Source organism: Peromyscus californicus, unplaced genomic scaffold (genome assembly GCF_007827085.1).
Source record: "Peromyscus californicus insignis strain IS unplaced genomic scaffold, ASM782708v3 Scaffold_20__1_contigs__length_68692818, whole genome shotgun sequence".
Lineage (NCBI taxonomy): Eukaryota > Metazoa > Chordata > Mammalia > Rodentia > Cricetidae > Peromyscus > Peromyscus californicus.
The window spans coordinates 61,615,438-61,632,856 of NW_026294503.1; the positions used below are offsets into that span (position 1 = coordinate 61,615,438).

The 17,419-nt window shown below is 44.1% G+C and overlaps 1 long non-coding RNA gene across 5 annotated transcripts in view; it reads left to right on the forward strand.

Moving 5' to 3' along the window:
* The window catches only part of LOC128117010 (uncharacterized), a 166,227-nt gene extending 153,829 nt beyond the window's left edge, over positions 1 to 12,398 (forward strand). Inside the window, exons 7-9 of one of the 5 annotated variants that reach the window (XR_008220670.1) lie at positions 661 to 10,220; positions 10,409 to 10,491; positions 12,184 to 12,398. This is a non-coding gene — a long non-coding RNA (uncharacterized LOC128117010). Of the gene's footprint in view, positions 1 to 660; positions 11,115 to 12,183 lie in introns of those variants that run through there. The other 4 variants (XR_008220669.1, XR_008220671.1, XR_008220672.1 and 1 more) reach the window with 4 other exon arrangements.
* The last annotated feature ends 5,021 nt before the right edge of the window (positions 12,399 to 17,419 follow it).

The window sequence follows — 17,419 nt, forward strand, 5'->3', positions numbered from 1 at the left end:
TCTGAGGTTTGTGGGTGCCCCTTGGGGGAAGTGTTAAAAACTGAGAGACTGAGCCAGCACATCCTGGCTCCTTCCCCTCTGGTTCTCCAAGTTAAAATAGCCTGAGGCTTGGCCGTGAGCTCTCCTGGTTTGCCCCTTCTCTTGTTCTGTGAGCCATTGCTTATTTTGTGTACTTTTCAAAATAATTTGTAAATAGAGTGCCTAATGAAGTGTACTTTTAAAACCTCACACAGATTCACTTCGTAGGAATTTGTAGCTGTATTTAAATCTGACCCCACTTTTCTCCTTTCTCTGCCTCAGCAGAGACCCCGACCCCCAACCTCTCCTGTGTAAGTAGGAGAAATTCCTACCTGGGTTTTCTCACAGTGATGCATGCTGATAGGGTTACTATCTCCAATTTTGGTGAAGCTGGAAATCCTCATTTGTTTCATAGTTAGAAAAAAGCTAATAAACCTCGTAGGTTGATTTCTCTTCGTGAGTAGAGAGTGTTGAAAGAGAGACTCCATTGCAATTAGATCTTAAATCTGGAATATTGTTCTGTCTCTCTTGGATTTGCACTTCAGAGAAAGTGACCCTGTTTACGTTGTCGTGCTGAGTGAGGACTCTGGTTTCATGTAGCAACATTCCTCTGGGCAGCAAACACCGTTTATCTCTCTGCAGCCTGAGGCTCAAGTCCTCCCAGATCCGAGAAGAAGAAGAAGAACATGGATAGAAGAGCATCGACGCCAGAAAAATCTCTGGAGATCCTCTAGACAGTCACACATTAACTCTGTGTCTTTCTAAATGGTGGTGGCCTCTTGTGGGACGAGCTCAAGGACAGTGCTCACTAACCTGAAAGGATTATGGTTACACAACATTGTTGGCTAGGGAAAGTTCAAAAGAAACAGAGCCCTTGAAGGACTTGAGCAAACTGGTTTGCTTGGGAGAGATAAGATTGAACATAAAAGTTATGATATTTAATTAACTTTAAGGTACAGGCAACTGTCAGCTTCCTGGCATTTTCCCCTTTGTGGTAAACATAGGAATAATAAACTTGGAGAGTTTGGGGCAAACGTGGCAGTAGGTGGGAGGTACCCCTCCGTGAGATTGGCGAGAACAAACATTAAATAGTGTCTAATTATCATATGAGAAGATTCCAAAGAATCTTTTCACACATCTTAGGGAGAAACCTGAAATTCTTTTCGGAACATAATGTTTTACAGTTACACTTGAAGTGGCTCCCTGCCATCCCTAAGGAAGACATTGTAACTCTGCTCTCTTCAGTCTTGAGAGCCACTACTGCTGAGAAAGACTGTTGGAAAGTGATGTGCTACAAAATGATAGCTGAATGCTAGCAGGATTGAATGTGTACAGTCATTGAAATTGTATTTAAAGATGCGGGCAGCTCTTTCTTTTCCTGACAATTTTAATACAACTTCAAAATTTATCAAAAATGGTGAAGCTCTAATGTGTAGAAGTGTTGTGGGGTTGGTCTCTCTCTCTCTCTCTTTCTCTCTGTCTCTGTCTCTGTCTCTCTTTCTTTCTTTCTCTTACTTAGTTTTTATTTATTTATTTATTTTTTGGTTGTTTTCGAGACAGGGTTTCTCTGTATAGCCTTGGCTGTCCTGGAACTCACTCTGTAGACCAGGCTGGCCTTGAACTCACAGAGACCTGCCAGCTTCTGCTTCCCGAGTGCTGGGATTAAAGGCCTGTGCCACCACCACAGCCCAGTGGTTTGTTTTTCTTATCAATGAAATTCACATAGTATTCAGTAACTTTTAAGAAGGATTTATTTAGGTTGTGTTTCTATGTGTATGCCTGAGTGTATGTGTGTGCACCATGTGCATTCCGATGCTGGTGGAGACCAGAGGACTGCCTTGGGTCCTCTGGAATCTAATTCAGATCCTGTGTAGGAGCAGTAAGTGCTCTTATGTTTAGGCTCTTGATCTATTTTGAATTAAATTTTAACCTGGAGTACCCCTCAGCACGGCATCCAATGTCGTCTTTTGTTTGTGGCTCTTCAGCTGTCTCAGCACCATGTGTCGAGGAGGTTGCTGCTTTCTCTGTCGATGCTGAAGGCTCCTGGCTTGGTTCCAGATGTCAGTTCTCTTCTTTGACCTTGGGTGCTTGTTCTTGGGCTGGTGCTCATTGTCCCCCAAATCGTGACATCAGAGTTCTCTTTGGAACTGGAAAGTGTGCACACTCCAGCTTTGTTTACCTTTCACAATATTGCTTTGGATCTTCAGGGTCCCAGCAATTCCGCATGAATGTGAGCATCAAACTTTCATTCTGAAAAGGAGGTCGTTGGAATTTCACCAGGGGTCACACCAAGTCTACAGGACAGTTTGGCTAGGATTTCCTTCCTGGAGTTAAATCTCAATCCATGAACATGGGATATCTTTCTACTAGTTGAGGTTTTCTCCTTTCCTTCAGCTGTGTTTGTAGTTTTCAATGTATAAGGCTTTGACATCGTTGATGGGATTCATTCATAAGTAGCCTGGTGCTACTGTAGGTGCAACTGTTTCCTTTTTTAACTTTTTTTTAGTCACATTCACCTCTCCCCCAGTTCTTCCTCCCACGTTCCCCTACCCCACCCCACCTCCTCTCTCTGTCCCCTCCTGAGTCCAGTCTGTGTTAGGCCACTACTTCTGGGTATGGGCCTGCTCTGGAGTGGGGTTGATATCCCAGGACTCACATCATTCACACCTCTTCTCACATCAAACAACAACTCTCCCTCCCCCAGCAGCAATCCAATGCCAATAGCTCCTCAGCTGGGGGTGAGACTTGGTGCCCACCTTCCTGGAATTATTTCCTTTATTTCTCCTTCTCATTCTTTTATTGCTGGTGTGTAGAAACTTCTTTAATGAGCTGACTGGAGCCCAGTGACTGGACTGCATTTGCAAACCCTGGCAATTCTTTTTGGATGTAGGCTTTGATGGTTTCCATGTGTAGAAACAAACCATCTACAGACAGAAGTCATTTTGTCTGTTCCTTTCCAATTTGGATGCCTTTAACTTCTTTTTTCTTGCCTAATAATTTTGGCCAGGGCTTCCGGTACAATGCTGAATGGTAAATGTTAGTGTTGAGAGCTGGGATCCTTATCTTATTCCTGATCTTTGGGGGCAATCTCTGCCTTTCACCATTAGGATGGCTTAGCTGCCTTTTCCTACATGCTGAGAGTTTCATCTTGTGGAGGCAGTTCACTCCATGCCCTGATCACTGAGTGCATTTTATATAGAGAGCTACTGACTTTTGTTCAGCGTGGGATTTTGTGTCTGTGTCTTATGGGATGATCTTGTGTTTCTACCCTTATCCTCTAACAAAATATGTTGTATCAATTACCACCCCTACATTTCTCAGAAGTCTCTTTTTAATCACAGGATTTCTGTGTAGTGTGCTATTGAATTGAGGCCATCCATACTCTTGAAGACTTTTTTTTTTAAATCTATATGGCTAAGAATAGTTTCTCTTTTCAGTTTTCTTGTAGTATCTTTGTCTACATTTTGTGTTGAGTAGTATTAATCTTGAAGAATGTATCTGGAGTTTGTCCCTTTTCTGTTAGAAAGAATTGAGTTGGATCAGCATCATTTCTCCTTTAAATATTTGGTAGAATTCATTCTTTTCCAGAGTCAATTTTATTGGGAGAGTTTTTAAATATCCTTATTAAAAATCAAATATAAATTTAAAATTTCAGGTAAATATAAATTAAATAACCGTGCACATTGTATAGTGTTTTAAGATGTGTGTACATTATGGAATGTCTCAATCAAGCTAATTGACGTTTATCACCTTCACATACTTATCACTCTCAGGGATTTTTAAAAGTGTTTTATATGTGAGAAACAAATATACTTTCTTCATAATTAGAGCATGGAGACTCCAGAGTGAAAGGGAGGTAGTTTATTGTGCAATTTTTTGAACTCAGGCATCAGCCCAGGAGGGCAGGCAAGCTAATTGAATACAGAGAACAACTTTTAAGCCCTAACATGACCCCTTTCCACTTTCCTCTTTGATTAAGTGATGGGAGGGTCAATCTTACACGTAACCTAGGTCTTATCCTTCCCTCTGCCTCTTACGTTCGTCCTCTCCTTAACATAAACCTTACATGAGTTCATTTCTACCTTCTGTATCCTGTGGATTTTAAAGTTGATCAAGCCCATGACCTTACCACCATGGCTTCAGGTCATCAGGCAAGCTTAGTCATTTCTTTTATTCTAAATGTCTAGTTTTAGGGGGCAGGGAAGCTAGACTAGCAGGCATTCGCAGGGTTCTAACTTTTTTTCTGTTGTTCATTTGGATCTAAGCTGGCTTAGGTGAACCATCAGATTTCATTTCCTACGTGTATGTCGTCACTAACTGTGGTAATTGTAGAGCTCTTGAAGGGATGCTTTCTGTATAACTGAAATTTTATTCCTTTGGACCAACATCTCCCCCCATCTACCACCCCCAGCTCTTGGTAACTGACATTCTGTTCTCAGCCTCTGTGAGTTTGGTTTTCTTACATTCCACATATAAATGAGACTGTGAGCTGTTTCTCTCTGTGCCTGAGTGGGGGTGGGAGTGGGGTCATATGGTAGCTCCATTTTTAATTTTTTTTGAGGAGACTCCAGTTTTCTGCAGTAGCTGCATCGATGGACCTTCTTCTCGCCAGTATCCAAATGCTCCCCTTTATGCCCATCCTCACCAGCACTTGTTATCTTTTGGGGTCATATCCAAAACGTCTTGATCGATGAATGTACCAGAAGCTTCCCTTGGAGAGCTTTGTGACTGTTGAGATCGTCTGTGTCTTGAGTCAGTGTGTGTTGTTACCGTGACCATCACTTGGCTGTGGACAGCTGCCACAGTGCGCTCTCGTAACGGTTGCAGTCTCTGGAAGGTCAGTAGTCATGTCGACTGTCCAGTTTCAGCATCTTTTTTCTTTTTCATACGCTGAAGTTTCACTAACTTTATTGATTATATCAAAAACAAATGACTGGTTTTCTGATGCTTTTCTGGTCTCTATTTTATTTATCTCTGCTCTGATCTTTCTTCTCTTCCTTCTTATCTCTGTGTTTAGTTTGTTATTCTTATTTTTTTTATTATTTTTTTTTTGGTTTTTCGAGACAGGGTTTCTCTGTTTAGCTTTGCACCTTTCCTGGATCTCGCTCTGTAGACCAGGCTGGCCTCGAACTCACAGAGATCCGCCTGCCTCTGCCTCCCGAGTGCTGGGATTAAAGGCGTGCGCCACCACTGCCCGGCTGTTATTCTTTTTGTCAGTTCCTTAAAATATAAAAACAAGTCACTGGTTTGTGATAATTCTTTTGCAAAGCAAGTTCATTTTCCTGTAATCACCGTTTTAGCAATTCCCCATAAGTTTTGGTCTCTAATGTCCTTTTTTCATCACCTCAACATATTTTATATTTTTCCAGTGATTTCTGTTTTTTTCTCGTTGGCTGTTTAACAGTAGTAAATTAATTTCTGCATAGTGGTACATTATCTAATTTCCTTCGGTCATGGATCCCTATCTTCCTTCAGTGATATGATTCAATTGTATGGTGTAATTTACAAATCCACTGGCGATGGTTATTGGCATCGAATTTTGGCATCTCAGAGAATGTTCCGTGTGCATTTGAAAAGAATATCTGTTCTGCTGTTGTTGCATAGTGTTCCATGAGTCTCTGTTAAGTTTTGCTGATTCACAACGTTGCTCAAGTCCTGTTTCCTTCTTCCTGGAAGCACCAGCAAGCTATCCTGGAATGGTGGGCCGAGTATGGATGGCTTCCTTCTGCTGGCCTGGCGGATGGGGGGTGGTAGTTGGTGTACACATGCTGAAGTTCATTGGAATTCACTAGCCCTTCTCTCATCAGCCATGTCACTGGATGCTGTAAACGTCTGACAAGCCTGAGGTACTCCAAACTGTAGGTTCTGATAGTTCGTGCCAGCTCAGTAGCTGCTTTGGAGGAAGTATGGATACGTGTAGCCTCCCACTCTGCCATTTTGGGAGGCATACGCCTTCATATGTTTTTTTTGTTTTTATTTTCATCTTATGTAAGTCTGTTGGATATTGTTAAAAGGTAGCATTAGCCTAAGTGAACAAAATGTTCAAAATAGGCAAAGACAGAAGTTTATACCTGATAGATGCTCCTGTTTGGCCTGCTGTAATTCCCACATCCACTGCTATAACCAGGTCAACCATGAGCTCTGTGCCGTGTTGGGCTCCCGGTCTCACGTGTGGGTGAGCAGAGGCTCACTCTCAACTGGTTGCTGGCACAGCTGATTTGGTGGTAGACACTTTCCCACTGTGCTTAGCATGCCAGACTTGGCTGGCAAGTGCTAGAGACTGCTCATCATCCATTTTTCACAGGAGCCAAGCAGTCTCATGACAATGTGGGGAGCCTGGCAGATGCTGTCCACTCCAGTTGCCTGAAGCTCTTCCTGGCTTCCCTGAATGCCAAGAGATTAATTATGACCAATATTAGCCCATGGGTGTACCCAAAACATAATCTGGCCATCTCTGAGGTAGACAATAAATGGAATGAGCTAACCATGTCATCTCACCTCATGGATAAGTACCACTCAGAGCTGAAAACCAGGCAAAGAGCACATTCTGACCCAGACTTGGATTTGTCTCCCATTAAAGGCCTCACTCTTCACATCTTACAAGTGCTGCCTCTATTTCGGATGAAGAGGTTTCAAGGACCAGGGTGGCCAGGGAGGTACTCTTGGAGGAGGGCTTTGTTGAGCTTTGAAGGCTGAACAGAATTTGGAAGAGCATGGAGCAGGTGGCGATATATTCCTGGAAGGATCCCGAGGCTACTGAAATGGCATTTCAAAACAAAGCCGGGGAAGAGTAGCCATAATGGCTTCTGGTTGGGTGCTTCTCTATCACAGTGGCTTGTTTCAGTCGTGAGTGATTTTGCATAATATTTTCTCATTCGCCCCATTCATATGGCTGTTATTTAAAACAGTGTAAAAACCCTGGAGGGGGCCGCCAGAGCTCTGAGTAGAGCCTGAGGACAGGTAATCTACACACCTCTCGTGTTTGCATGAACAGCATCGTGTGATGTCCAGTTGAGACTTGTAAATTCAGTTCCTTTGCTTCTTAGAGAGATGGGCTCCCCAGCAGGCCTCAGGTCCTCTGTTGGCCGGCCGCAGCCGCTCTTCTCTAAACTGACCAACTTGAGCCCATGGATGGAACGCGAATTCTAATTGGTCTTAATATTAAAGACCCGGAGTCAGATGTTAGGGTGAAGGCTGAAAGATCAGAGAAGCAGAGCAACCAGCCACCAGAGAGACTTCCTACCTCTCCGACTCCTGAAAAGGGGGCCGAGCTCCTGTCTCCACCCGCCTTATATTCCTCTCTCCACTCAGCCATATCACTTCCTGTTTCCTCCTCCCTAGTGCTGGGATTAAAGGTGTGTGCTACCATTGCCTGGCCTCTGTGGTTAACTAGTGGCTAGCTCTGCGCTCTGGTCTCCAGGCAAGCTTTATTTGTTAGAGCACAAACAAAACATTACAACACATGGAGCTACTGTGGCTTGAATATGGTTTGGGTATACTTGCCCCCTCCCAGGGTTCCTAGGTTGATACTCTGTCCCCACTGAGGGCTTAAGAGGGTGAAACATTGGTCTGACTGTGGTGTTTAAGGGTGGGTCATTTGGGAAGTGATTAGTTTTAGACAAAGCCTTGAGAGTAGAGGCTCCATGGGTGAATCCAGGCAGTTTTCTAAGAAGTCGAGTGTGCACAGGTTCCTCTTGACACGTGGTGCTCCCTGCTTCCTCAGAACTCTGTCAGAAAGAATACCATCACGAGGTACAGCCCTAGATCTTAGATCAAAAATATGAGCTGAAACACACCTGTTTACGCTGTAAAATAACCCGCCTCAGCTACTTCATTGTAATAATAAAAATGGACAAATAAATTAAGCCAATCAGCTGGGCGGCAGTGGAGCACTCCTTTAATCCCAGCACTCAGTAGACAGAGCCAGGCAGATCTCTCTAAGTTCGAGGCCAGCCTGGTCTACAGAGCGAGTCCAGGACAGGCACCAAAACTACACAGAGAAACCCTGTCTTGAAAAACAAACAAACAAAAAAAGCTAATCAAGATGACAAGAGAAATATTACCTTTCTAGGCTATCATATTATTTAAAATACCTACAAACAAATAATCTTGAAATAATAATACCAAAGTATCTACATCTAAAAGTGTTCTTGCTTAATTCATTATCATTAGTGGTCATTCATTGAACATAGTACTGGTTCCATAAGTACAACTTTATATAGGTAAATAAGATACTTGATCTTAAAATACACCAACCTTCTGAGGATGCAGTTTGTGTAAAGCACTTACCCAGCACATGCAAGATTCTAAATTCAAAACTAAACCAAACAACAACCAGTCAGCTGCCACCACACACAGCAAACACACCCATCAACCAACAACAGAAACCTAGCCTCCATTCTTAATCATCCAGGATAGGTAATTTTCTACTAAAAATCTTTTAGTGTCTGTCCTATGTGCCATATCTTTCTCACCAAATGGGGAGACTTTTTGGATGGGATAGAAAAAGTCCCTGTGCTCAGAGACCTCTTTTGTCACGCTTTTGGTCGTCCGTCTCCTCAGACAAAGACGGTAACTCCAACTGGCCAGGAGGCTTTTTGCTGGCGGCGGTGCAGGCACTGTGGTAAATTGGCTGTCTGTGTTGGGAGAACTCGGCATTGGGAAGGTTTCTGGCTACAGGAGGAAGCTCAGCTCCTTCTATTGCTTCTTTGAGGCAAATTGTTACGATCATTGCAATGAACAGTTTGGTTAGGGGTGGAGGCCAGGACATGTGTTTTCCATCAGAATCGCATGACTAAGGATAAGTGAGCACACACTCCGCACCAGCGAGATGGAGCAGGTTATACATATGGGTTTGGAATAATCAGAGTGACTTGTAGAAATCGATGAAAGCCCAGAATTTGACAGAAGGGCATGAAGGTTTCTGCTGAGACCCTCAGGATGCAGTGGTTCCCTAGAAGCCAGTTGCTGGGTGTCTGTCTCCTGTGGGTGAGTCCTCCTCTGCTCACCCTGTTACCAACCTTGGGCAGACTCTTGGCTCTTAGATCTGCACATTCCCTTCCCTACCAAAGGTTCCTGACGCCCAGGAGGGAAGGGCCTGCTCCAGCTCTGTCTTTCCTTTTCAGTCCCCGGTTTGGAAAACAGGGATCATAACAGTGGAATATTCATCGGGGAAATCAGTCTTTCTGGTTTGTCTGTGGGTGGATTCTCCCTCCCCCATTCCAGGAATGCTTTCTATATAACATTCAAGCATTTACTCCCTAGTCTCTCTTGTAAAGGGACAGGCACCTTCTGTAGACTTGTGGTCACAAGGGACTTCTCACAGGAGATAGTGGTGAATTGATGGCGTTTTCAGGGTAGCGGTGGTGGTGTCCAGTGTCCAGTATTGAGAATGTTAGTGGCATAGGCTGGGCCTAGCCACTTCCCAGAGCAGCAGCGGCCACCTGGCTCAGTCTCATTTTATGCACCATCCTTGCCTGGAGAGCCTCAAAAGTGGCTTCACAGTCTTACTGCTAACACTGTGGCTGTTTGCTAGCTCAGCCTCTTGCGTGAATCTCTCTGGAATCTGCAGTCCAACATGAATGAGCGTGGAAGAGAGGAGATGCCACCAGTGGACTGAAGCCAGGACACCTTCTGGAAGGCCTCGGGATCAGGTTCAATTTGCATCCTGGCTTTATACTCTAAAACCATAAGGTGGGGTGGGCAAGCAAGCAAGGTTCTAGAGAAGCATGTGTCAGTCAGCAGGTTGTTAAGGGCAACAACCCAGTCCATTGTTAAAGCTGTTTCTCCAGGTCGTTCCGTTCCAGGTGGTGGCAAGTGAAGCCATGCTTAGAAAGGGCCGGTACAAGCAGTGCTTTAGGTAAGTCACTAAATAAATCAATAAATCAGCATCTAATAATTGGTCTTTTCTACCTTAAGCCCATATTGGTCTCTATACCTCACCTCCACGAGTTCTGATTGGCATTCCTTCAGTGGGTATTAAATGGGACAATACAAAGAAATTGCTTGGCTAGGGCATGCCGTGCAGTAGGTGTGTGTATTAGTTACCTTCCCGTTGCTGTTCTAAAACACCAGCATTGTGTTCCAGACAGATAAGAATCCATCACAACATGGCATCAGGCAGGCACTGTGGCTAGAGCAGGGAGCTGAGAAATCACATCCTTCATCACAAGCAGGATGCAGAGACGGTGAACGTGAAGTAGGTAAGGCTGTTACCTCCTCCAAGCCTGCCCCCAGCGCTTCCGCCAGCCTGGTTGCACCTTCTCACTTCCTGAAACAGCACCACTGACTGCGGAGCAAATGTTCTGCCATCTACGCATATGGGGTGGGGGCGGGGCATCCTCATCCCAACCACTCCAGCTTTCAAGGAAAATGGTGTCGACATTTGCAGTGGGAGAAGCAGGAAGCAGAGCCAGAGACGAAACTGCAATCACATCCACTGTGCTGTGAGCATTCTAAGAAGAACGTCTGAGGGTAAATGGCTGGATAGAATACACAGATGGAATTTTAGCTCTCACAGAATTAACTGGGTGCAGCCTTCCTTCCTCATTTAGAAATGAGGAACGCTCTGGGCCCTGGGTGAGTTACTCACTGCTATTAGTGGGCGAGTGGCAGACTGGGACCCTGTCTCACTCTTGGGTCTCTGGTCTTCACCCAGCCCTCTTGCTCTTCCAGTGGAAGAACTAAGAAGCAGGTGTGTTTAGTGTGGGTCAGGTTCTGTGGGGAACCGAAAAGGAACCGTGGTCAGAGCACTGAACACTTCTTTCTCCTGATGGTCAAAGCCGGAGCCACAGTCTACCCAGACATGCTCAGAACCAAAGAGAAGAAGAGTGAGCCTGGCTGGTGCCTGTCTGCCAGGAGCTACAGCCAGGACAGCCATTGCAGGCTCTGGTCAGGGGAGTGCTCCAGGGAAGCTGATGGGCTGGGTAACTCTCACCACTGGGGTGTGGTAAGGGTCATTAACAACAGCACATATTAGGGTAAAGCCACAGTTAGAAATCAACTCATAGTTTGCAGTTTGTTTTTGAAAGGACATCATGTTATAACTTAAAACACACACACACACACACACACACACACACACACACACACACACACACACACGGTGGGGGGGGGGGGAGAGAGAGTTGGGGATTGAACTATGTTGCTGAAATGAAAAACCAAATCTGCTTTGTGAACCCTCTGAGAGCTCTGTTCCGATAGCGGCTGTCTTAGTTTCTTCAGGATTCTGTCATATTCATGATAAATGAAAATAAAGGGGAATGTCTTCCTGGATTTAAAAAAAAAAAAAACAAAAACGTAGTGGTCTTTAGAGGCTCTTTATGTGCAAGGTCCCAGGTCACTGTGGCACCCAGGAAGTAGAGGTGGAGTCGCCTGAGTCCAGGTGGTTTCTAGCCTAACATTCTGTCCACTCAGACCCACATGTCCAGAACTTCATGTAAACAGTGGAGTCAGGCCTGGGGCAGGCCTGTAAACTGAGGAAGGAGGGGTCACAAGTGCAAGGCTTTTCTGGACAACAGTCAATTCAAGGCCAGTTTAGGCAACTCAGGGAGACCTTGCCTCAAAGCCTGCAGTAGGAAGAGGGCTGGATACAGACCTCAGCGACAGAGCGCTTGCCTAGTGTGTGGGAGGCCCCGGGTTTGGTTCCTGGTACAGAGGGGGTGGGGGAGGAAGGAAAGCTCCTGGGTGTTGCTGTAATTCCCTCCAGTTGAGTTTGTGTTGTGAGGGGAGCAGACAACAAGAACAACATTTTTAGTAGCTCAGCATTTCCTCAGTTATCTGTAGATGCATGACCTTCCAGGGGGGCGTCTTGGTGGAAGGGCAGCAGCTGCACTGAGATGTGAGGCTCTAAGGGAAGAGTTAACTCCCCTGGAACAGGAGTTACAGACAGCTGTGAGCCGCCACGTGGGTCCTGGGAATTGAACCCGGGTCAGTGCTCTTAACCGCTGAGCCATCTCTTCCTGTCACCGATTCCAAGAATCGATGATGCAACAGTGACCAAGGCATCTCGGAGAACATCATACTCTTGAGACAGAGGAAGAGTTCACCAATAAAAAGAACCGAGGATGGAGCCTCACAGCAGTGTTGTGCTGTCGACCCCTGTGATGTTACCCTCAAAATAAGACTTAACAACTTAAACAACCAACATCTGTTGTCTGTTTCTAGGTACCCGGGTCCAGAGGTTGAAGCTGAGCTGCTGGCTGAGGCCAGGTCACAGCTCCACAGGCAGCCTCTCTCACAGCCCTCTTTGTGGCTGCTGGAAATCCACTCCAGCTCCTAGACACATGGGCCTCTCCACAGGCCTCCTGCCTCCTGCCTCCCTGTGCTCATGACTCTGCCTTTTGGGCTTCTCCTAGAGTGAGGGGGAGGGAGGGAGGGAGGGTGGGCAGAGGGGAGGGTGACAGCAACTACAATCTTTATATGTCTTATTCTCTGAAATGACATTGACATATTTTTGATTGTCCATCAGTTTGTGGACATATCCTTAACACCACAGTATATACCTTATAAAGAATTCATGCATAGAATAGACAGAGAACTCTTCCAAGTCTGAGAAAACTAACAGTTCTATTCCAAGCAAATACAAGAACCCAACACACACTTTAAAAAGATGCACTAGTGTCTAGCAAGTATGTGAAAATATGTTCAATACCACTGGCAACCACGGAAATGTAAAGAGGAGCCCCCACATGCTTGCCAGGATGGATAAAATTCAAAGGACTGAAAATGTTGATTAAGTATTGGCAAGGATATGAAGCAATTTTGGAATGCAATGTTGCTGGTAGCCAAATAAAATAGTATGACAACTTTGTAAATTTCTTAAAAAAAAAAAAAAACCAAAACTCACACACATCTAACATACAGTACAACCAAGAAAAATTTACCCAAGGAGAAATGAAAATATAATAGTATAAAAGGTTATACACATATGTTCACAGCAATTTTATTTACAATAACTAAAAACTAAAAAATGACAGGAACGTCTTTCAGCAGATAATAGAGGAAAATGTGGTATATCCATTCAATGGAGTACCACTAAGCAATGCAAAAGAATAAGCTGCTAATATAGAAAACATCAAGGATGAGTCCCAGAATCATGTTAAAGGAGACACAAAAGGGTACATGCTATATGGACCCAACTATATAGTTAAGAAATATATGAACTATCAGGAGTGAACATCTCAGGAATGATCAAAGCAAAAATTCTGCCTTGGGCTATAAGTAGGGGGAAAATAGAATAAAATAATAACAACAACAACAACAACAATAAATTATCCTTGAGGGTTGGTGGAAATTGTCTGTCTTGGTTGCTGGGTCAGTTTTAAGAATGAATACATCTGTTAAATCTCATTAATTTATGTACCTTAAATGGATGATGTTTTCTGAAAAAAAAATAAAAGGCTTTAAAAAGATGAGTGTGTGAGAGGCTAAAAGTCAGTAATTTTGCCTCTTTAAAATGGTTGAATGTCACGTTGGAAGGAGACATTCACCATCTGCTTAACTTGCGACTTGGCAAAGCATTGAAATTGCCTGTTTGTTTGTTTGTTTCCTGTGCTCTTGTCTATGAACTGTGTACATTTGCAGAGGAGTCATAAGTCAGTGGGAGATGAGGAAGCTCTAAAGGCAGTTGATGGACATGAGTTATGAGAATGCATGTAAGTGAATTGTTCCTCTGTTACTAACCCTGTCATAGATTTGGGTTTTTTTTGTTTTTGGTTTTTTTGTTTTTGTTTTGTTTTGGCAGTGGGTAAGTACGTAAAAATATATTTGATAAAGAAAGGATAAAATCCACATACCAGGCGGTGGTATCGCACACCTTTAATCCCAGCACTTGGGAGGCAGAGGCAGGCGAATCCCTGTGAGTTCGAGGCCAGCCTGGGCTACAGAGTGAGTTCCAGGAAAGGGACCAAAGTTACACAGAGAAACCCTGTCTCGAACCGCCCCACACACCAAAAAATATCCACTATGAAGCTTGACAGCTTCTGTTCCAAATGGCTACTCTAACTGCAGAGAAGTTCACTGAGCTACATAGTCTTTGGGTCTGGTTAATTTTGGTGTGGGTTTTTTTTTTTTGCAAGATTTTTTTTTAATAATAAAGTTTGCAAAATTAAAGATTATTTAAAAATTTAAACAAGAAAATTAACAATAGTCAAGTATATTAAAATAGCAGAAAATTCTACATTGGTAGACCACATAGGGAGCTTTTCGTGTCAAATGGCTGAGTAAATCTGTAATGAGAAAAATTAAGTAAGTGTTGTCTTTCCTTTTGTTTTGAGTTAGTATTTCAGATTCCAAAGGGACACGAGTCACTTCTTCAGGACACCCTGAAAGTGTGCTGAGGGTAGACTTTAACCATCACATCAGAACACCCATAATTTGGGAAGTGAAAGTTCTAAGGTCCATGAGGATTAGAGAGCTAACGTACAGAAGTGTGTGTGGACGCCCAGAGCCTGTATCCCTGCTGGGGGAACAGCAGAGCCGCTCACGCGGCTACGCTCCATTGTATTCCCCTTCAGCAGCGTTTGCAGGTCTCTTCTACTTATTTTTCCTGTTTTCCCCTCCGTTTGGCTCACTGATGACTACCATTCTGCCCTCCCAGTTCTGTAACGAGCGTGAGCTCCACAAATACATACGACGTTGGATTTCCAAGTATTGGGGAGGCAAGTAGTTCATATGGGGTGAGAAGGTGAGACAAATTAGGAAATTAAAAAAAAAATCTTTCTCCTTTATTTAAGAGGGAGTTAAAAGAGAAGACCGTCTTCTGTTTCAGTTCATTTTGGCTTTTGTCAAAGCTTGGTGACTATTTCCCTCCAGAATATCAACTGCCAATAAGGAGTGTCATCCATTCATTAACCAGAGCACACAGTTGGGAGCTTGTTTCTGGGCTAGTTGGAGCAACAGCGTATTGTAAATTATAAATCAAATAATATTTAAATCAATTAAATAGGAGTAAATATTCCTTAAAACAAATGAAGCTTTCAGCAAGTCATCCGAGCAGGGAGTGGCTGGGAATACTGTCCCTGTACCTCAGGTCCCCTGGCCCTGTCCTGTTCTCCCCACACTGTCCCTGTACCTCAGGTCCACCTCAGGTCCACTGGCTGTGTTCTGTTCTCCCCACACTGTCCCTGTACCTCAGGTCCACTGCCTCTGCCCCTTTCTGCCTCTTGATAGCACTCCTTTGTTTTTATTCTGTCTTTCTTTTTCAGAAGACTTGTTTCCTGTTGGTCAGGGTCGGACTTACACAGCAATGACTCCTGAGGGCTTGGGTTTGCTCCATTTGGACTCAGTCTTGGGTCCATGGTACTGCAGGGGCCGTGAAGGACCACATGCACTGTGGGATCCCGTGGGCTGACATTGCCTCATGGTATCTAAGTCATTTGTTTGTAAGTGCCTACTCCAGTGTTTGCACAGTGACAACAAAACCATCCCATGATACATTGCTCAGAATCGTCTCTGTCATGAAGTGCTGGCTGGCTGTAATTAGATTCTGAGTGTTTCCCAGAATACATCCAAAGGTCCCAGATCATTCCCTTTGAAATGTTTTTCCTTATTGTCATTTGGCAAACTCAACAATGATTGGAAGCTAAAAATCTAGCAAATTTCACCTCCTAGATAATTTTGAAGTGGCTGTGATGTTCTAAAGAAATCTGAAAAAGGTGTGATTTTTTTAATACACAAGGCTTTCAATAAAACGATATGCCACTAGGTTTCATATTTCTAGTCTCAATGCCATTTGACTTTTCCCACTTGTAGTGATTACAGGTATATATCTCTCTATACACATACATATGCATTTACATGTGCTCATATGTGTAAATATTATGCATGGCATAGCAATATATCCTGTGAAAGGTCAACATTGAAACAACCTAGTGGAATGCTTCTCATTGGCTTTATTTGATCCTAAAATCGGGCCACAACTTAACTCTGTAGAGAGGGTGGGTGTTGTAACGGGCAGACCGGAAGAGGCTGGATGGTCTGGACAGAGAAAGGTGGAGAAAAACAGGAGGACAGAAACCATGCCGACCATTTCAGAGCTGCTTTCTGGACTCGGCAGTAGAGAGCTTGCCTAGTGTGTGTGTGAGGACCCAGGTTCAGTTCCCGGCCCTGCAAGATGAGCCTGTATCAACAGCAACAAGAATTATGTTCTTGGTAAGGCGGAAACAGAACAATAAAAATACATTCTTTCTGGCTGTTTTTGGTGTAAGGATTAAGACCAGGGAACTTTGCCATCCTGAGGATTGAAATGGGAAGCCTGGCTGTACTCTCTCTAATCCTAATCATTTCTCAGGACACACAAACAGCTTGGTTTGAGTTTAGTGAGGGGATTTTTAGCAGCAGCGACTTCATTTTGATTTCTAGCCTTCCTTATTGGGGTCCAACAGAGGATCTCGGTCTTTAGCGAGGACCTTTTTTGATTTGGATTTAATAATATCATGATGTTCTTGGGTACTAGTGATACAGCGGTCTATCAAAATCAGTGGGGGACAGACTGAATTAGGCATGCTAGAGACACTATTAAATCATGCAGGCTGCTGCAGCAGAACTTCAGATGTATTTTAGAGAGCTTGGTTTTGTTTTGTTTTGTTTTGTTTTTCAAGGAAGAGGGAAAGTTTGGGTTTAAGAAGCATGGATTTTTTTGGTTTTTTTGGTTTTGTTTTTACAACATTGTTAAGGCAGAGGTGTTTGCTGGTGAAGACTCAGGCTTGCTTTCACATTTTTTTAGATCAGTTTTTGACTTTCACTCCCTGCAACACTGTTCTGTGCATGCGCACATGCACCTATATGTGTGTGCCTGTGTGGTGGGGCAGCACCGGTGGTGGTGGTGCCTACGTGGGTGCATATGGAGGCTAGAGGTCACGATCGGATGTCTTCTTCAGTCATTTCTCCACATTACTTTTGAGACAGGGTCCCTCACTCAACTTGAAACTCACCATTTTGGTCGGACGGGCTGACTACTGAGCCCCTAGGTTCACCTGTCTCTGCCCCAGCAGGGCTAGGGTCACAGATATACCTATGCCGCGGGACTTGTGGCCCTTGTAGACTAAGATGTGGCTTAGCAAAAACTGGAAGCAATTTTCCAAATGAAAGGAAGGCTGGAGGGCAGGGAATCTGAGTCAAGGAAGGTGAGGCTGGCTTCCTTCAGGAGAAGCGAGCTGTGCAGAATGGAGGTGGTTTGGCACGTTGTAGGCAGAAGGGCACAGAACGAAGTGGAATGGGCAGCGTTAAGCACTCCCTGGGCTGCCTCTCTCGCATATGATTTATCAGTCTACGTGGGTTTAAAACTTGGTACTAACCTTTTGGAGTAGTGGGATTATGGTAGACGGGCTCATTTTTCTTTGCTACAGTTTCTCTGTAAAACTGGAAGAATATAAGCAAGAGTAGCAACCTTATGATGTGT